Below are 21,908 nucleotides of genomic sequence, written 5' to 3'. Positions count from 1 at the left end.
GACTGCATCTGATCTGCTGTGTAACAACAGATAGATTCAGAATGCTGCCACGGAGCTAATTGCAATATCTCTGATATGTATTAAGGAAAGTAATACAGATTTATTTCTTCATCCTGCTCTTGCTTCTCACCTTCTGGCAATTACATTTTTCCTTGTCTGCAAAAAGTGACTTGGACTAGGTTTATGTAATGAAGACAGTGGATCATGTGTCGATATGAACACGCACAGATGCATACAAGATATTTTCAAGACTTTTTTATTCTCACTTGGTTAAAAAGATGTAATAATGAAAGTTTCACAATCTTTATAAAACTTAAAAGAGGAAGCTTACTATAATTTGAATGTAGGTGTTCAGGAAATACTTGTGTAACTAATAGATAAAAATATGAATTTAGCAATTTTTGAAAAATAAAAATTTGGTTTAGTAATAAAGAGTGTTCTTCTGAATGATGATTTTGAGAAAATGATTTTTAACCACTTTAAATATAATTATAACCACCTATATAACAAAAGTCATAAGGTTAGAAGCAGCTTAGGTTTTTATATCGTTCAAAATAAGAAGCATTAAGTTTAAGTTTTTTCTTTTCTTCCTTTTTATAATTTCAGCTTTTAGATTCAGGGGGTACATGTGAAAGCTTGTTACATGTGTATATTGTATGATACTGAGCTTTGGGGCCAAGTTTAAAAGTATTTGAATTTTATGCACAATAGCTTTATCAAAATGATTTTCTAAACTATTTTGATTGATTTACCAATTGAAGTTATTTAAAAGATACTTGTTAAAATATTAATGTGAAAATATTGCAATTTGTATTGTCAGTTTTTAGTGTGATTGTCACTAATTGTTTGACTAATGGTTGGAATTACTAGCACTATTTAAATCTTTGCCAACTTATAAAACCTGAGGCACTTTGAATTCAATGCATATGGTTATTTTATCCACTGCTAAGAGAGAAAGGAAGAAAGGAAGGAGAGAGAAAGAGGAGAGAGAGAGAAGAGGGAGGGAATCAGAGAGAGAGAGAGAGAGAGCAAGCCGAATACAAGTATGTTAGCATGCAAAGTAGGCCACAGTGCTTTTTTGTTACTTCATATTTTTATGTTATACCTATTGGAAAAGCGGTTTAGACTCATCTAGATAAAAATTTTTATCATGTTTGATTATATTATTGTTACACATTCTTTAAAAATGAAAATACAAATTCAACAAGGTGACTTAAGAATTCCCCAAAAATACTCCACAGTCTTTCTCTTCTGATTCACGTTTGATGCTGAGCCATCAGTGTCTTAGTGTTCCCCACACTGCCACCCTCAGTGACGTAAAAAGTGGTGAGGGTGCTGGGCATTTTTGAGAAGTGTTTCACGATTGCCTTCTGTGCTCGACTTACAAGCTGTTGATACACATTCTTCAGTTTTTATTTTCTTGGTCTCATCAGAATATGTTACTGGAATGTTTTCAGACAACAACCACAACTGATATTCCTAACTCAAAGCTCTTCAGGAGTTTGTTGAATGATACACAGAGGCCAAGTTCTCACCTGCGTTGGGCTTGAAAACTACCATGGCCACCATCTGGCTGAAAGTGATTGTAAGAAGACACTGCCTGTCCTCTTTATTGTCATTTCAGCAACCTTAAAATAGGAAGAGTTGAGCATCTCAGAATTGTTGGGTTGGGCTGGTTTATCATTAGCTGCTTTTTGTCACTGTTACTGAGCTTGCATAGTTACAAGGTTGTTAGTTGTACATCTTTTGTGGCTCTGCTTTAACACTCATCTGCAATAAGGGGGGTGGGGGGTGAAGGCTTTCCTGTCAATGAGTTTCTACTGTTCATGGATCAGTAGGAACAAGAGTTATCTCTTGAGATCGATGATTGGTAGGGTTGTTGGTGGTGACAGTGCAGTGCGTGTTTGGAATAACCTGTGCCATGACTGAGAGAGAGAATCTGTAAAACAAAGAACCTTTGCCTAATACTCTAAGGGGAAAAATGAGGTCGCTTAGTGACTCTCGTTCATATTTGTATTTTTTTTTTCTGGGAATGTTCAGCAAGGGTATAGAAGCAGGGATGGTATAGGGTTGTGCTGAGCAAAGGTAGAAGTTTCATGAAGTGAGCGTAGACTGCTCTTATTTTCTAGAGTGTTTTACAAGACCGTTGCAAAGGGTAACATTGAACATGGAATTAAAGAGGAGAGACGTAAAACCACTTATTGATTGTATTTCTAGGTAATGTATATATGAATTAAAACTGAAAAAGCATGCACAAAGATTTTAAAAATCCAGATTCCTTGAACAGTCTTTTTTGACTGTAATTTATAGTCTCATGCCAATTTATGGTTCATTTTTATGTAACCATGTCTGAATTCTAAAAGCCTGAAGCAGATTTGGAAAGGAATTATTCAGAGCTACTTTAAAACTAAAATGATTTATTTATTTTTTTACTGAATCAAAGAATAATCTGCTGCAGGTACAACCTTGATGGTGCTGTTATGGAAATACGTCAAAATGGTTAACTCAGTACCTCTCATATTAGAAACCAAATAAGTGTGTGTCATCATTGAAAAAAAAAAAAAAGCAGCTTGGGAAATCTGGAGCTGCATTAGCAGCTGTTTCAATTACTGAAACCACAGTGTGTGTGATGTTTACTTCCTGGGTAATCGTACATGGTATGTATGAAAGCTACTTAGGGCTGCTTCTAGTACATTTGGATTGATCTTATTTGATTCCTAAGCCCTGAATGAAAATAATCAATCAATATAAGCACAGCTTTTTCCCTTTGTATTTTGATTTATTTCAGCCAAAACACATGACCATGAGCTGAACAATCCATGTACTTCTTCCTTAAAAATTATCTATTAATATAATTTATTATGGAATGATCTTAAGTGAACTTGGAAAGATAGATCATGTCAAGAACAAGAGTAATAAGTTTCTTCGCAATCCTGTTCTTTTACTTTACAAATGCCAACTGTGATATATCCATGTTACGGAGAGCAGAGTCCTACTGGTTGATGCACTGCTGTCTTAACAAGATATATGGGTCTGTTTTGCAGAATGGGGGTGGTGGTTGTACCTTGAATAATGAAAGATCCAGGAAATAATAGTAACTGACTGAATGTAAGCACCTTAATCCCCAGTGTTTCCTTAACAGCTTAAGTATTATCTACCTCAAAAAAAAAAAAAAGTTAAGCCTTTCTTACATGTGAAAAACTAGAGGCATTCCCACTGAGGTGCAGTATAGGCAATTATGTTTAGTGCAAAGTCTATTTAAAATTGTTCAGGAAATGCTAATCAAAACATTCTTTAAAACAATATGAAATGATAAATTCTGAATGTTGAAAAACAAAATGATTTATGTAACCCAGGGTAACTGATTGATACATGATTAGAATTAGTAATCTTCTAACAGGGCAGCAAGATAATATACATAAACCAGTGCTCTCACAGTTGACAACATTTTTTATCTCATTGTGAAACACCTTTTCATGATTAAAAAAGCTCAACCAATTAGGTAAAGAAGAAAATGCACCTAACCATAATAAAAACCATATGTGACAAGGCTGCAGCTAACATCATCCTCGATGTTAGAAGATGCTTAGAGGAAAAAGCTTTTCCTCTAACATCAGGCACAAGACAAGGATGCCTATTCTTGCCACATCTATTCAGCATAGGGCTGGAAGTCCTAGCCAGACCAATTAGGCAAGAGAAGGAAATGAAAGACATTATATTGGAAAGGAAGAGGTAAAATTATCTCCATTTGCAGATGACATGGTCTTGTATGTAAAAAAAAAAAAAATCCCTAAAGATGCAACCAAAAAATGGTTAAAACTAATGTACTTAGTGAAGTTGTAGGCTACAAAATTAACATACAAATTCCACTCATGTTTCTATACAATAATATTGAATTAACAGTGGGCTTTCTTTAATGAAAATCTTTTTAAAATCTCATTTACAATAACATCAAAAAGAATAAAAATGCTTATGAATAAATTTAAAGAGGAGAAAGATCTGTACCCTGAGAAGTATAAAACACTGATGAAAGCCATGGAAGATGACACAAATTGAGAGATAACCCATGCTCATGGTTTGAAATAATTAGTATTGCTAATATGTCCATACTACCCAAAGTGATCTACAGATTCAGCGATTGTAGTCTGCACAATAATGGAATTCTTTACAGAAATAGAAAAATAATTCTAAAATTTGATGGTAACATGATGAGCAAAGCAATCTTAAGCAAAAGAACAAAGCTGGAGGCATCATACTATCTGATTTTTAAGTGTACTATAAAGCTATAATAATAAATAGAACAATATGGCACTGACATAAAATCAGACACAAAGACTAATGGAATGGAATAGAGATCCCAGAAATAAACTCACCTACATAGGGTCAACTAGTTTTTGTCAAAGGCATCAAGATCATACAATGGGAAAAGGACAGTCTTCAATAAATAGCATTGGGAAAATTGGAAATAGGCCAATATGAAAAATAATGAAATTGAACCCTTATGTTAAACCATACATAAAAATCAACTTAAAATGGAGTAAGAATTAAATGTAAGCCCTGGAAATGTACTAATTCTATAAGAACACATAGGGCAAAAGCTCCTGAATATTGATCTTGGCAATAATTTTGTGACTATGACCCCAAAAGCACAAGCAACCAAAGGGGTGAAAAAACCCAAGCAAACAAACCTACATCAAACTAAAAAGTTTTGGCACAGCATAGGAAACAATAAACAAAATGAAAAAGCAACCTATGGCATGAGAGGAAATATTTGTGAACTGTATCTCTGAGAGAAGGCTAATATCCAAAATATATAACAGAATTCAAATAACTCACAATTTACAAAAAACACACATAACCAACTTTTAAAATAGCCAAAGGACCCAAATAGACATTTTTTCAAGAAAGATGTACAAATGGCCAGCAGATATATAAGAAGGCCTAAGTATCACTAATCAGGGAAATGGAAATGAAAATCATGATGAGATACCACCTCACATCTGTTAGGATGGCTGTTATAAAAAAGCCAAATGATAACAAGTGTTAGTGAGGTGAGGAGAAAAGAGAATCCTCATGGTGAGTCTGAAAATTGGTAGAGCCATTAGGTATGGCATTTTCTCAAAAGATGAAAATAGAACTACCATATAGCAGTCCCATTATAATGGGTATGTGTGGGATTATTAAAAGGAATTAAAATCAGTATGCCAAAGAGATATCTGCATTCCCATGTTCCTTGTGGCATTGTTAATAATATTCAAGATATGGAAACAACCTAAATGTCTGTTAGTGGATGAATGGATAAAGAAATTATAGGGGACACATACACACCACACACTGCACATGCGTGCGCGCACACACACACACACACACACACACACGCACACACACACACATTTTGTTCAGCCTTAAAAAAGAAGGAGATCCTGCCATCTGCAAAAACATAGATGGAGGACATTATACCAAGTAAAATAAGCCAGACACAGAAGAAAAATGCTGCATGATGTCTTTTATATGTGTAATTTAGAGAAATTGGACCCTTAGAAAATGAGTAGAAAGATGGTAGCTAGAGGCTTGGGGGTGGGGGAATGGGAAGATATAGATCAAAGGATAGATACTTTCATTTATAAGATTAATAAATTCTTGAGGTTAAATATAAAGCATGGTAACCATAGTTAATAATGTATATTTGAAATTTGCTGAAAGAGTAGGTCGTGTCTTCTCATCACACCCACAAAATCTTATATGAAGTTATTGATATGTTAATTAGCTTAATTATGGTGATTACTTCACTGTGTCTATGTATATCAAAACAATTAAAAACCAGTAACACTAATTTCTGGTCAACATCTTGAAAATAAAAGTTTAAAAAGGAGGCCAGGCACGGTGGCTCATACCTGTAATCCCAGCACTTTGGGAGGCCCAGGCGGGTGGATCATGAGGTCAGGAGATTGAGACCATCCTGGCCAACATGGTGAAACACCATCTCTACTCAAATACAAAAAATTAGCCATGCATGGTGGCAGGCACCTGTAGTCCCACCTACTCTGGAGTCTGAGGCAGGAGGATCCCTGGAACCCAGGAGGTGGAGGTTGCAGTGAGCCAAGATCGCGCCATTGTAGTCCAGTCTGGCAACAGACTGAGATTTCCATCTCAAAATAGTAACAACAATAATAATTTTAAAAGGAAAATAAATAAATAATGCTTTCATATAGATTAGCAATTAACAATATAGTTAGAAAAAGTGCCATTCGCAAATGTCAATACAATATACATAGCTAGAAATTTATAAATTATTTGAGAATCAGTCTGAAAGCTTACTGACTGTATTAGTTCATTGTCACATTGCTATAAAGAACTACCTGAAATTGGGTTATTTATGAAAATAAAAAGAGGTTTAATTGATTCAAAGTTCTGCAGGCTATACAAGAAGCATGGCTGAGGAGGCCTCTTGAAACTTATGATAGAAGGCAAAAGGGAAGCAGGCATGTCTTACCGTAGGAGAAGGAAAAAAGCAAATGAGGAGGTGCTACATGCTTTCAAACAACCAGATCTCATGAGAACTCACACACTATCATGAGACTAGCAAGGGGGAAATCCATCTCCAAGATCCAGTTACTCCCAACAAAGCCCCACCTCCAACACTGGGGATTACAATTTGACATGAGATTTGTTCAGGGACACGAATCCAAGCTATTTCTGCCCCTGGTCCATCCCAAATCTCATGTGCTTCTCATGTTGTAAAATACAGCCATCCCTTCTCAACAGTCTCCCAAGTCTGAACCCATTTCAGCATTAACTCAAAAGATCACAGTCCAAAGTCTCAGCTGAGACAAGGTGAGTCCCTTCCACCTATGAGCCTGTAAAATGAAAAATAAGTTATTTACTTCCAAGATACAATGGGGTTACAGGCATTGGGTAAAGAAACCCATTCCAAAAGGGAGAAATCAGCCAAAACAAAGAGGCTACAGGCCTCATGCAAGTCTGAAACCCAGCAGGACAGTCTTTAAATCTTAAAGCTTGAAAAAATATTCTCCTTGGACTCCATGTCTCACATCCAGGCCACAGTGATGTAAGGGGTTGGCTCCTAATGTATTGGGCATCTCCACCCCTGTGGCTTTGCAGGGTACAGCTTCTGTAGCTGCTTTCATGGGCTTGCATTGAGTGTCTATGGCTTTTCAAGGCACACAGTGCAAATTGTCAGTGGATCTCTCATTCTGGGTTCTGAAAGATGGTAGCCCTCTTCTCACAGCTCCACTAAGCAGTGCCGCAGTGGGGACTCTGGGGGATTCAATCCCACATTTCATCCCACACTGCCCTAGTAGAGGTTCTCCATGAGGGCTCTTCCCCTGCAGCATACTTCTGCCTGCATATCCAGGCATTTCCATACATCTTCTAAAATCCAGGCAGAGGCTCCCAAGCCTCAACTCTTGTTCTCTGAACCTCCAGGCTTCATACCACCTGGAAACTGCCAAGGCTTCCATTTTGCAACCTCTGGAGCAGTAGCCTGAGATGTATCTGGGGCTCTTTTAGCCATGGCTGGAGCTGGAGTGGTTGGGACACAGGGAGCAGTGTCCTGAGATTGCACAGAGTAGCTGGGCCTGGGCCTGCCTTAAAACCATTATTCTTGCCAATGCCTTCAAGCCTGTAATGGGAGGGGCTACTACAAAGGTCTCTGAAATGCCTGCAAGGGCATTTTCACCATTGTTTTGGCTATTAACATTGGACTTCTCTTTACTTATGCAAATTTCTGCAGCTGGCTTGAATTTCTCCCCAGAAAATGGGTTTTTATTTTCTACCACATGGTCAGGCTGCAAGTTTTCTGAACTTTTATACTCTGCTCTCCTTTTAAATATAAGTTCCAGTTTCAGATTATCTGTTTGCTCATGCATATGACCATATGTTGATAGAAGCAGCCAGGTCACTTCTTGAACACTTTGCTGCTTAGAAATTTCTTCCACCAGATACCCTAAATCGTCACTCTCAAGTTCAAAGTTCTGCAGCTCTCTAGGGCAGGGACAAAGTGCCACCAGTCACTTTGCTAAAGCATAGCAAGAGTGACTTTCACTCCAGTTCACAATAAGTTCCTCATCTTCATCCGAGACCACCTCAGTGTGGACTTCATTGTCCATGTCACTATCTGCATTTTGGTGAAACCATTCTACAAATCTCTAGGAAGTTCCAAACTTTTCCACATCTTCCTGTCTTCTTCTGAGCCCTTCAAATTCTTCCACCCTCTGCCTGTTACCCAGTTCCAAAGTTGCTTCTACACTTTCAGGTATCTTTATGCCTCACTTCTCAATACCAATTTTCTGTTTTAGTGAATGGAGCAATATGAAGAGAGACAGTGAAGGAAGAGGTGCTACACACTTGTAAACAGCCAGATCTCATGGGATTTTACTCACTCTCATGAGAACAGCAAGGGGGAAATCACCCCCATGAGCCAATCACCTTCCACCAGGCCCTTCCTCCAACATTGGGGATTACAATTTGACAAGAGACTTGGGTGGGGACACAAATTCAAACCGTATCACTGACTAAAGTCATGGGTTCTGGAACAAAGAGTGTGTAACAAAAACACTAGTTTTGTCACTCACTGGCTAGGTAATATTAAGTCATTAAGTCATTTAAAGGGACCTCTCTGCCTTTTTTGTCCTTGGTTTTCTATCTATGAAATTAATAAAAATAATGTCAAAGTCATATGATCATTGTGAGAATTAGAATAGTTAATTGTTGTAAAGCATTCTAACAGTGCCTACAATATAGTAAAAACTATAAACATTAGTTATATTAATATAAAACTTTAATGGAAAGCATAAATAATTGGATAAAACAGCAACCACAATATTGAACAAGAAGACAATAGTCAACAGTGTCAGTTCTTCCAAGATTAATCTGTGTTTAACCCAAATCCTATCCCAATCTCATCAAGAGTTTGTTTCTTTGTGACTAGGTGCAGTTGCTCATGCCTGTAATCCCAGTACTTTGGGAGGCTGAGGCAGGTGAATTACTCGAGGTCAGGAGTTTGAGACCAGCCTGGCCAACATGGTGAAATCCCATCTCCACTAAAGATACAAAATTAGTTGGGTGTGGTGGTCTACACCTGTAGTCCAAGCTACTCAGGAGGCTGAGGCAGGAGAATCACTTGAACCAGGAGGCAGAGTTTGCAGTGAGCCAACATATCACAGCTGTACTCCAGCATGGATGACAGACCAAGACCCTGTCTCAAAAAAAAAAAAAAATTGTTTCTTTAATGAAAGTGATATGTTATATAGTCATATAGGATACAAATTTTAGATTTAGACAACCTGGGTTACTTAATGCTTGCAACCTTTATTCTCTGATTTCATAAAGCATATGTGATAATAAAGCATATCTCAAATGAGTAAATTTGGTTACCTATGTAAATAAAGCTTTAAATACAGTGCCTGACCCATAGAAATAAACACATAAGTGGTAGTGGACTTCTTAAATTAATATTTTGAGGACAAAGAATTGTACTTTAGGAATAATTACATAAGAGTAGAAAAGTATTTTTTTAAAAAGGAACCAGAATTAATAATATTATCTTAGACATGAAAATGTGTTATCCATTTACAGTAATTAATGTGGCACAAGTTCAACAATAAAGTAAATGGAGCTGAAGAATGAAATATGAAATCAGATTACAGTAACAATACACAGTAGCACAAAAGATCTTCTCTGTATTAGTACCACTTTAAGCATTTTACTTATAAATTAATCACAATGAGATTAAGTGATCTGCCCAAAGACTATTGAGTGTCAGTGTGGAATTGGTTCTGAGCAGCTGACTCTAGGGTCTATACTCTTTGCCAGGGTGCTAGGAGATTCTACTAGTTATAGAGTTGAAATTTTAGATCATGGGAGAATAGTTGAAGAATTACATTAATAGTGTTGAGATAACTTACTAATTGGAAAAAGTAAATGTAAGTTTCTAGCAAAACAGGCATCAGGTAGGTTAAATATTTCAGCACATTAAAAAATAGAAATAAATATAGGGGAAAAATAATTGTGTGGAAGACTTTTTTTTGTTTTTTGAAACAGAGTCTTGCTCTGTCACCAGCCACCAGGCTGGAGTGCAGTGGCGTGATCTCGGCTCTCTACAATCTCTACCTCCCGGGTTCAAGCAATTCTCCTGCCTTTGCTTCCCAAGTAGCTGGGACTACAGGTGCTTGCCACCAAGCCCAGCTAATTTTTGTATTTATTAGTAGAGACGGGGTTTCACCATGTTGGCAAAGGTGGTCTCAATCTCTTGACCTCATGATCCGCCCACCTCAGCCTCCCAAAGTGCTGAGATTACAGGTGTGAGCCACCATGCCAGCCATGGGGAGGATTTTCTAAGTGTGGCAAGGTATAAAGCTGAACCCGAGTGGGCCTATAGATTCCTCTTCCTAGAAAAATGGATAGGTCAGCAGCTTACTTGACATCTATTAGCAAGAGTTGATAAGGTTGGAGAAAGGGGATTTTGAGGAAAATGTCTGCACCACCATCCCTAGTTGACAGCTGAGACATGGAGATTAACAGGGCAGGACCAAATAGCCTAGTTCTGGTGGCCCGTATTCTCAGGCAGAATTAAATTTCATTGAGTTCAGTTTATCTTGGTAACATGAGCACCTGTTGGGTAGACTGTATAAAGCTGGGAATAAAATAGTCAAAGAAAAAAATCAGTTTTCTCTCAGCCTTCATGGATGGAACCAGTTTACAGATGACTGAGAGGGATAGAAAATTATATGAGAAATTCTGTGTCCTAAGTGGTATGATAAAAGCTCAGGGTGCAATGCAATAGAAATATACTAAATCCAGATTTAACATATATATATAAGGCAATATCTAGGCTAAAACCAAAAAGTTATGTAGGATTTAGCCAAACAAGCCTGCTCCTTTGGTCTACATCTTTCCATGAACACGACTAGACTTTATCCAGGTGGTGAGGACAGAAACCTGGATTTCTAAGGAAATAGGCAAATACACAATTAGATGCATAAGGTTGTACTCTGGAGCAAGATCATGGCTGGATGTGGAGGTATCATGAATTAAGCAGTTAGTAATGGGACGCTTATGAGAAGATGAGAATTTTCAAGGGACAGAGTGTAGAGTTAGCACAGGTCCTGATGCAGCCTTGAGAAGATCGCCCACAGTAAGCGGATAGGTGGAGAAACCCAGAAAGAATAGTGAGGGGTGAGGGAATCGTTTAAGAAAACATTAGGGGTGTGAGTTGTTATAGATAGCAGCAGAAAATTATTTTAATTACAGAAGAGAAGTATGATCTCACTGACAAGCAGATAAAAGGGTTTTACAGAGGGCCCTATCAGCAAAGTGGCTTGCATGACAGCCACGCTTTAGTGGGTGGAGCGGCTGGTGGAGATGAGAGGGACAAGTTGGTAGGGAGTTAGAAATGCCATGGGGAACACTGAAGGAGGACCAGCTGATGTTGGATTCCATGCAGTGTGGATTCTCCTCAACAGCATTCTGCTCAGTTGTGCTCTTTTTCCAGCAGAAGGTATTTTGTTGGAACTTAGACATGGAGAAGGCAGATAGCCTTAATGCAGAGTTGGATTTTTTTTCAGACTAGTAATGACTAGAAAATTGACAAAAGAATTGGGGTGGGGGGTGTATTGGAGGAAAGCTGGCTGAGTTTTTAAATATGCCATGAAGTCCAGCTGAAGCAGGAAGGGAGCAAAGAACAGTAGAGTTTGCTCAATGAGCAGAAGGGGTGATGGAGACAGGGACAGCAGTGACTGCGTACTCTACAGGTGCAGGACTAATTTTACTTGTTACAGTGTCCTACCAGTGCTGGAAGAGGAGAAGGCTGATGGAATAGAAGACAGAAAAATAACCGTCAGTTTTAGAAGGATCCCAATGAGAATGTGTGGCTGCTTTGATGTCCTGGAATCCCCATGTGTTCATGGGGACTAAAGATGCCCCAAGTGTCAGCAGCCTCCTGAGCACAGGGAGACCAGCGTGCACATTTCCACCTGATTGTGGAGGGAGGCCAGGCAACTTGAGAAACTCACCATCTGCAGACATTCCACAGGAGGCTGGCTCATGTGGCCTGTCCTGTGCCATGCTCAGGAAGAACAGGGTCTTGGAGGGGAAGGGAAGAAAAGCTTCTACCTTAGCAGATAGGAACAAAAAGACAAATGGAACAAAAAATATTTTAAAATTTCAACAACATTGGGTCCTAAGAAATAGGAAGCCAGGACTTTTCCATGCATCATTGGTAAAATATTTCTTGAAGATACTTTGGAAGCATGTTTCAAAAATTTTAAGTTAGCCTGTAAGCTGTTCCATTGATGTAAATGTATTCCGAGGAAATGTTCAGACGAGAACATCGGCACATACTTGAGAATATGTGTTTCAGTGTCTGCTACTGTGAAAGGCTCTGCACTGGAAACAGACCCTGCTGAATGTGAATCTAAGCCTTGCTGTGTGCCGTCTTGATGACCGGGGGCTATTCCTTAATCTCTCCAAGCCTCATTTTTACCATCTATAAAATGAATACCACTAGTAATGGCTATGCAGAGAATTGTGAGGGGAAACTAGGATGATACACATAAGACTCTGAGCACAGCAGCTGGCACATAACATGATAAGCATTCAGTATATTTTATCCACAATAAAAAGAAAAAAATAAACAAGGCTAGAGAGAGGGGCAATGGGCTCATGGACTGAGAGAACATAGAGAAGAGCAGAAAAGAAGAAAATCGAAAAGGAAAGGAAAGAAAAAAGATGATTCACAGAGGACTGCTGAGATAAATACCTAAAACAGAATCATATGTATTATACATATTGCATATTTATGCATATTGACAAGAACCATTTACCAAACACAAAACTATAAACCTACATAAATAATATAATGTTTTTGTTTAAAAGTTGAACATTATTTTCACAAAATAACAAATATTAATATAGAAGGAATTTCCTACTGTACTTTTTCACAGGTAATGTGATTGTTATTTTATTCTTCATGCTGTTTGTTTTTTTTAAGCATTTTAAGATAAGGGATACTTAAATAAGCAGTAAGAACAAGAAATTTTTATTCTCCTGGTCCAAAAATGAAACAGTTACAAGTGCACAGGAATACAGTAAAAATATCCGGAAGGGCTATTAATCCCATCTTAATTATTGCACTAATAGTGGTTCTCAATTTGGTGAAAAGCCATAGTGATTATTGACATATTCAAATATCTGGAGAAAAATATTTTTTAAAAAAGGAAAGCAAAAAATCTGGATAAGGAATCATGCACGTATGATTGAATTTAGTATGAATAACTACAGAAAGAAGTGATTTTTTAAACCATGTATTTTTCCAGGCAAATACGAATTTTTTAATGTCATTTTTAAAAACAGTGTTGTGAAGATGAGCAAAATTTTTAGGATATTGTTCTGTGTTACATGGGCTTGTTTCACATTCCATTGAGTCATAATATCATAAGTATGTGAAGGGAACCATTATAGTTTACAGTTTGAAATTGTATATCAAAAAATTAGACCAAGCATGATGGCTCACGCCTGTAATTCCAATATTTTGGGAAAACTGAGGTGGGAGGGTTGATTGAGGCCAGGATTTCAAGGCCAACTTGGACAACATAGTAAAACCCCATCTCTAGGAAAAAATTACAATTAAAAATTTAAAAATATTAAAAAATTTTAGTGAAAATTAAAATTTTAAATTAGCTGGGTATGGTGGTACATGCCTGTAGCCCCAGCCATCTGGGATAATGAGTTGGGAGGATCCCTTGAGCCCAGGAATTTGAGCCTCTAGTGAGCTATGATGGTTATGCAGCTGCACTCTAGCCTGGGGACAAACTGAGAGCCTGTATGTTAAAAAAAAAATACTGTGAAAGTACACACACACACACACACACACACACACACACACATTTGATGATTTTAGAAAACATATACTTTTTTGCCATCAAACTTAATTACTTCTTCATATTATCTAATTCTCTAATTGACAAAAAATCAATTAAAACAGGTTTATTTTCATAGTTATCCACAGTTTGACTTATAGGTGACAAGCATCAGTTGTTCAGTTTTATGCATGAAGGGCATGTTATAATGACCATATTATGGGCAGTTATAACTGATTTCCTTTGCTGTTATGTTTTTATAAAACCAGCAGAATTAAAAATATATATATTGCTTGGTATCATTTACAGGATTTAACTGTTGCAGCAGTTGGACATAGCAGTTACTATTGTTTGCCTAAAACATCTTCTGGATATTTAAAGCAAGAAAATAAGCTAATTAAGTGTGAAACATCCTACATAAAGTGCCACATTGGTACCTATGTCATATGCCTGGCATGACACATTCTTGTCAGCCTTTCAAATACTATTATCCAGGTTTTCTTCACTTTTTCTTGATTCATTTATTGATTCAACTATTAATGAAACTTTCCACTGTGGAGAAGAACAGCCAAAAGTAATAAAGTCAGCCTCTGGACTAAGTGATTTTATTGTACTTCGTGCATTAAATATTTAAATCATAAAATCAGTGAGTTCCTTCCAATCATTGGTCTACTTGATGTATTCAACAGCTGGAGTGCATCATTTTTTTTTAAACATTTCTTCCTCTATTCAAAAAGTTATTTTCGATAATAAATATGAAGTAAAATGAGTAATAATGACCAGGAACAAAAAGTGCAAAAATGAAACTCTTTAATTTTACTTCAAATATGTATTCAGAGCAATAAAAACAAATATAGGACAAAAAAGAAGTAAGTAATGATGTAACATTTTAAATTACATTAGTGCATTTCGGGGGGGGAATAGAAAAAAAATTATTACTTTTTGGTCTCTCACAATAATAAGTAATCCCATTAGAGTTTAATAGCAAAATGCAATTATATAAGAATAAAATCAGTAAAATATTAAGTGTATGAACTAAAGTATGCATGCATACATACAAAATATTATACCTTACAGCTTGTGATCTGTTTCACTGTTTTAAATTTGAGATATAATTCAACTGCCAAGTATTTACATAGATTATAAGTGAAGATATGTTTCTTTGCTGCTCTGATTACTGTAGTTTTGTTATTTTGAATTTCAATAGAGGACTCTCTACTGACACCGAGAATGGAGATGCAGGCAGCACCCGCACAGTTCTGGACCACTACAAAGTTCTTTTGACCCAAATGCCTGTAGCTGGAGTCTCTATGTTTTAAGGGTTGACCACATAGCAGGAACTTCTAATATATGTAGAATCTCTTCTACACACAAGTAGAACTTCACAGTAACCACAGCAATTATTTAGCACTTAGACCAGAAAAAGAATTCCAAAAGGAGGTGAGGAGTATTTTCTCTGTGACATTGCTTAGAATTGCTAGCACATAATGATAAGAGTAGCAGACCGAATGCCAGTTGATTTCTTAGTGTAATTAAATTCCTCACACACAAAGCTCACCCTTATTGCCTGTGCCCAGCTTCTGTGGCCCCAACATCACATTTGTGGGCAATCTGCTTCTTCCTTTGAGGCGTGGTGGTGACAACTAGGCTCCTGTCACCTCTTGGCTCTCACCTCCCAGCCCCACCCTTGACTCACTTTGGCCAACTCCACTGCTGCTTCCTGTGCCTTGAATATAGCAGTTTGCTTCTACCCCAGGGCCTTTGCCCTTCTCCTCCTCTGCCTGAAAGTTCATCCTTCAGAGTTCATGCTGCTGGCTTCATCGTCTCCTCCAGATTCTTTGCTCAGTGCCACCTTCTAAAAGCACTTACTATGACTGCACTGCTTCAAATTGCAAACCCTTTGTTCTATGATTCCTTTTTAAAATACACGATTGCCATCTTCCAATAGAATACATGATTTGATGATTTATTATCATATTCTTTATGTTCTCCCTCCTGCTGCTAGAATTGAAGCTCCACAGGATGGGGATCGTTATGTGTTTTCATGACTGATATATTTCAAACACCTGGGCTGTACCTGACATATAAATAGGCGGTCAATATATACAGATAGAATGGCTCTATCTCAATATTTAGTATGTGCAAATTGTTCTCCAAACCTTGTGTCTTTTTTTTTTCTACCTTTAAGAAACAGTGTTGCTATTTTTACCTGCCAAGCTCATACAATGTAATATTTTCTGAGGAAAACAATTATCCTAAACCTTAATGAGAGAAAGCTGCAATGGTTATGCACCATAAAAAGAATGGAATGGAATCAATGAACAGCTTTATCAATTTTAAACATGTAAATTGTTTTGTATTACCTAAATGAATTCTTTTAATAACCTTTCAAGTGAGGGGAAAGAAAAAGATATTCTTTTACTCCTGTTGTGAGAAGGAAGTGGTTGCTCAAAGAGGTTAAATGTCTTTTCCAATGGGAAATGGATACTCCTAGTAAAACTGAGATTGGGGCATGGTTTACCCTGTTCCTGGGCCTGTGATGTTTCTACTGTGTTTATTGAACTCCTACATTGCACACTTTAGAGCAGAGTATCTGAGAGAGTTAAAATGTCAATATTTGATGCTTCTAGAGAAACAAAGTTCAATCACTGTTAAATGAACAAAGTTATTTAACAATTTCACTTGTAGTCATAAAAAGTGAGGATGGCTCACCTTTTTTAAATCCTCTACTCGGAATGACCTTGAATACATGGCTATCTTTCCAGAAACCATGCTGATCCCTTGAATGCACCATGTGTCTCTGAGTCAATGCTGACATCTTGGGTTTTATTTTAGGGGAATGAATGATAAACTCAGTGAAAATCAAGTACTTTAGAGTATGCTTCTAATGCCATCTTGAATATATCACTCCCATTGGTCAGCAGAATTGATTGGGCTCATTATGTCTTCAGAAGCTCTCCCCAAGACAATGACCCTGGTGGACCAGGGTGACTGTTTTTCACCCAAGGATGTCTTAGTAGCTAAGCAGGCCCCAAAATGGAAATCTTAAATATAACAAAGATAATTGCTAGCAGAGTGATGCTAACACCGTGTTCTCTTTTTTGCGTGTCACGTGACCGTTGCCACATTCCACACAAGTGCTTGATGAGGAAGACACAGGCCTTCCCTGATGCTGCTGGGCACTCAGGGCACAGGGCATGTGCAGATTTGAACCTAAGTATGTGTGACACCACTCCTGTTGTCTTATTAATTATAGTTACAAAGATATGCTTTTTGCTATTGTTGTTTGCTTTTTCTAGGTAATGTAACACTATCCCTATTTATAGATGTCCACATATTAACATTACATGCCAGGGATTTGAACCCAGAGTGTGGCAGCCTCAGGGAATTCTTAATTACTAAGGAAATGTTCACAGTTTTGCAAAGCTGTCCACACCAAGATGATTCTATTCATTCAGTAAATCTTACATAACCTGTAATGCAATTAGTGATGAAAAGAGACAGTCTGTGACTCCATGTAATTTATGTGCATAATCAAGTCACCACTGACATTGAATTACTTATGTTTGTTTCCTTCTATTTTGCAATTGTTCCAACAGTTGCTTGTTAACAGATTCATTTTCTATTACATAATTTAAAAAATGTTTTATCACTAGTCATATAATGTGAGGAAAGCATGTGTGTTTTTAATATGATTTCTGAATGAAGAGAATTCATCTCCAGTCCTAAGCTTTGTTCTTTCAACATGAAACAGTGCCCAAGATATTTTTTCAACTGGGTTTTTATATGTAAGAAATTTTCCTCTGCAAGTTTCTACTTAGGCATGGTTAACACTTGAGAAAGGTGTTCTCTTATTGAGGCTCTGTGGGATTCCAGCCAGACGTTCATTGTTAAGACAGGTCTTGGGTTTTGTCTTTTGTTGAAGCAACATGCATCATGGGTAATAACTAATTCAAGGCTCTGTTGAGAGAAATCTTAACCTTAATCAGTTTCTGTTTAGTTTCCATGCTGTGAAAAGGAAATTTGTTTTATGAAAACTTAGACTTATTAAAAGCTCTAAAAAATATAGATTCTAGAGTTATATAATTTTGAGAAATGGCACCTATGATATCCCTTTCTTAGAGATTCTTAAGATGCATTAGGTTCTTAGAGGTTCTAGTATGTTCATTTTCCCTAACCAGAATTTTCCATATTTACCGAGCAATGGAATTTTTTTTGTATGCAACACAGTGGAACTAATGGTAATATCATATTAAAGACAGGATGCTGTAATAGTCTGTTATTTATGTTAAGGGTATTCTTTTGTGCTATAAGACAGATGCTCTTTTAGAACATGTAAGAATTGCCTAAGTGTTATATAATCAGTGCTTCTCAAATTGGACTATCCATATGAGTCACCTGCGATCTTGCTAACTGTAGATTGATTCAGAAAATCTGTAGTGGGTTCCAAGTTTCCAGCCAGCTCCTAGGAAAGGCCAAAGCTGCTGGTATGAAGACAGCATTTTAAGTAGCCAGACCTTCAATCAAGGTTCTCATCCTCGGCATTATTGACATCTTGGACTGGCGAATTTCTTGTGTCCTGCGTGTTGTAAGATGTTTAACAGCCTTCCTGCCCTCTGCTCACTGGATGACTATATGACTGTAGCACCCTCTCATCCCCATTGTAACAACCCCAAATGTCTGCAGACATTGCCAGATGTCCCCTAGTGGTAGGGGGGAGGGGGTGTAAAGTCACCCCCTTTTGGGGACTGCCAGTGTAGATAGTTTGCATTGCAATGTCCTATTTCTTTGATTTCTTAAGTAATTCCTTCTCAGTTCTGATCGAAAAGATTGGCCAAACCTAGAATTCTCTTTAAATTGTAACAGATCATGAAAATCTTTTTGCTTATAAAGATATAAGAAGCCAGCCTTGTTCCAAAATTAAGGTTTTGACTGGGGTGTGATGACTCACACCTGTAATCCCAGCACTTTGGGAGACTGAGACAGGTGGATCACTTGAGGTCTGGAGTTTGAGACCAGCCTGGTCAATATGGTGAAACTATGTTTTTACTAAAAATATAAAAAAATAGCCAGGCATGGTGACAGGCACCTGAGGTCCCAGCTACTTGGGAGGCTGAGGCAGGAGAATCTCTTGAACCCAGGAGGCAGAGATTGCATTGAGTCAAGATGGCACCACTGCACTTCATCCTGGGTGTCAGAGCAGGAATAGTGAGCAGGAGTCCATGGTTCCATATAGTTATTAGGATAGTTAGTGAGCACTTAGCAACTTTGGTGCAGGAAACATATTTTTAATTTAAGGGGAATTTGTAGAACCAGAGAAAGAAATATGTTGCAGGGAATTTAAGGGCCTTTGCAGAGATATGGAGAATTAAGACATCTCATATATTCTTGTGATATCAGTTATTTCATGGACTAGTGCTAGTGCTTCTTGCAAATTTTTTTATAAAGTGATAAAAGTAGAATTATGCCATAAATAAAAAATAGGCAAACATAAAATAAGATACCAAACATAAATGTTGCTGGCTTTCTGAGGAGCTGAATTCTCTAACCAGAGAACCATGGGCGGAATGTTTGGGAATGGATAACACAGTCAAGTGGCAAATGCCTTACACATCAATGGAGAAGAGAGGTAATACAGCCAGCCATGGACACAAGCCATTAATTACCCAGAGGGACAGCTAGTAACAAACACACCGCCCCCCTCAGATGATGCAACTAACTTAAAGTACTAGAAATATATTAACAAAACTTTAATAAATTTAAAATGAATTCACTTGATGAAAAAAGAGAGGCTATTATATTTTCTCATTAAAATCAAAGACTTTAGAGACTGGTTCTTTACATTAGATTTTACTGATGACTGATAAGTTATTAGTTTTCTTAAGTGGATTTATCCTATATTCAATTAATATCACTTCTCTAGAATGCAAATATCTTCATCTATAAAGTGAGTCTTAGATTACATGATGTCTAAGACTTCCTCCCCTTTCACAAAATGTCTAACAGGTTTTCAATGGAGGTAGTAGAAATGAAATTGGGTTTGAAAATAATATTTTTTAAAAATGTATATAATTTTTAAACATTTATTGAGAAGATTGATGTTGGTCAAGTTTTCAAGGTCTATGTTTTTTATGTTACTAAATAATAAAGATCGTATAATTTTCAGAATGAGGAATCAATATTATAGAATATGTGCAAGTCTAATTTTCACTGGCATTGTTCTGAGGCTAAAGAGGTAGAATTCTGTACCAAGATTGTCATAAATATATAAGCAATTAAAAGAGTAACTTTGTCATATAAAATTTTTTAGTAGAGGTAATTGGAAGAAAATTAAATGCAAGGTATTATTTTCCATATTCACAGGATGAAAATATTTTTAGCTTACATTTTGTGGTTGCAGAGGCCAACTTCTCAACTGGCATTGAGGCATGTGTACTTACTTTTTCAAGGAAGCTGTTAGCAAGACAATCTTTTAATATATCTCTGTACTTCTGTGTTGTGTGTTTTGTTCATTTGGTTCATTGGCAAGAACTCAGCTTATTTGGAAGCATACATATTCCCTCTATTAATATTTAAGGGCTCAGTGGGTATTTAGAAATAGACAAAATTAAGTAAACATTTTCCAAGGTCATGATTGTTTTTTGAAGGTGTTCTTTAAAAAAAATATAAACTTTTCTAACTACTGAATGAAATGGCTGTTTTGCTTATTCCTTGTGAAGAAGTTATAATTGCCATTCTGAAATTGCCATCTACTTGAGATAGTAACTCCTTTTCATGCTGGCAGCCTTTTTTCCTGGATCATGATATTATTTATTCCTATTGTAATCCACCTGCACCTTGGAACCCAGAGAAATAAATTCTAAATGCATAAAAGCCCATTTGAGGGATTGCCTCCAACTTCCAAATGGAAGGTCATTGCTCAATATTTATGTGTTCTCCACTGCCCCTTCTTCATGCTCCATTCAACTCCAATGGGCACGTCTTAAACTTGTTCTCTGTGTGTATTGATAAATAGATCTGCTCCAAGTGGTTGCACTCCTGCTGGCTGCCAAGACGACACACTTTATAATGTTTCAGAAGTGTCTTCAAGACATGCACATTGGACCTGATTTCCTCTGATTAACAGCGATACACTTTTTCAGGCAGGGTTAACTTGCCAGTTGTACTAGAGGTTGGAAAATCATCATGATGGGATAGAAATGCTCAGTTCAGTTGCCTGCACTATTGTAACTTCCTTGTTGTTAGTGTATGTTAGCCATTAGGATGACTTCCCCCACCCTTACTTTATATTGTATTTCTAGTAAAAGTTTTATTTTCATAACTACTAAGGACATGAAATCTTTTATATTCAGGATCTGGATAGATAGAGCAAAACACTATATTCCTTCATGCATTTTCTTCCTACTTTAATAGATATTTTATTCTGGAATGAGAGGAAAGAGTAGACAAGATTATTTCTAGATACAGCTACTTGAAGAATGATTCTGGAGCAGGCAGAGGTTTGAGATTGGCAGTAGTTACAGCTATATCCTATAGCCAGCCTAGAAACAGCTTAAGTTGGTGTGTGCCTGTTTAATGCTCATTAGAAGTATAATATACAAAATAAACAGTTCATGTCTTCTAGGATTGTTTATGATGCTTATTTAGGGGTGCCTTTTTCTCTTTTTCTTTTCTTATTTCTAAAATTCCATTCAAGTGACGGTAGAATTGTGAATGAGGTTGGGGGCGGGGATTAAACCACTGATGCTTGGAGGGCCTCAGAAGATAAGACATTCGAACATATTTCTGTAGGACTGAAAATTAGTGTAAGAGTTTTCAATTGTGATATAAAGTAGAAGAAAAAGATACCCCAAAATACATGCTGGCATTAAAGAGTAGGAGTGAAAGCTGGTGTGAAGGAGGAGGTGGGAGCTGATCTGCTCGTAGAACCCACAAAGGTTTTGGGTTCCCCAGGCAGTGTGTCTGCAAGGCAGGATGGAAAGGCGGCCTGAAAACAAGGGGTTAAAGAATACCCCATCCATGTTATAAGAA

The 21,908-nt window shown here is 37.2% G+C and overlaps 1 protein-coding gene across 1 annotated transcript in view; it reads left to right on the top strand.

Moving 5' to 3' along the window:
* Positions 1-21,908, top strand: part of LOC108295990 (catenin delta-2) — a 688,803-nt gene that overhangs the window by 72,934 nt on the left and 593,961 nt on the right. The gene's annotated exons all lie outside the window — the stretch shown is intronic.

The sequence above is a fragment of the Cebus imitator genome, unplaced genomic scaffold, assembly GCF_001604975.1.
Source record: "Cebus imitator isolate Cc_AM_T3 unplaced genomic scaffold, Cebus_imitator-1.0 Scaffold674, whole genome shotgun sequence".
Taxonomy (NCBI): Eukaryota; Metazoa; Chordata; class Mammalia; order Primates; family Cebidae; genus Cebus; species Cebus imitator.
Note: the sequence above shows the minus strand (reverse complement) of the source record. Positions and strands in the feature narration are given on the sequence as shown.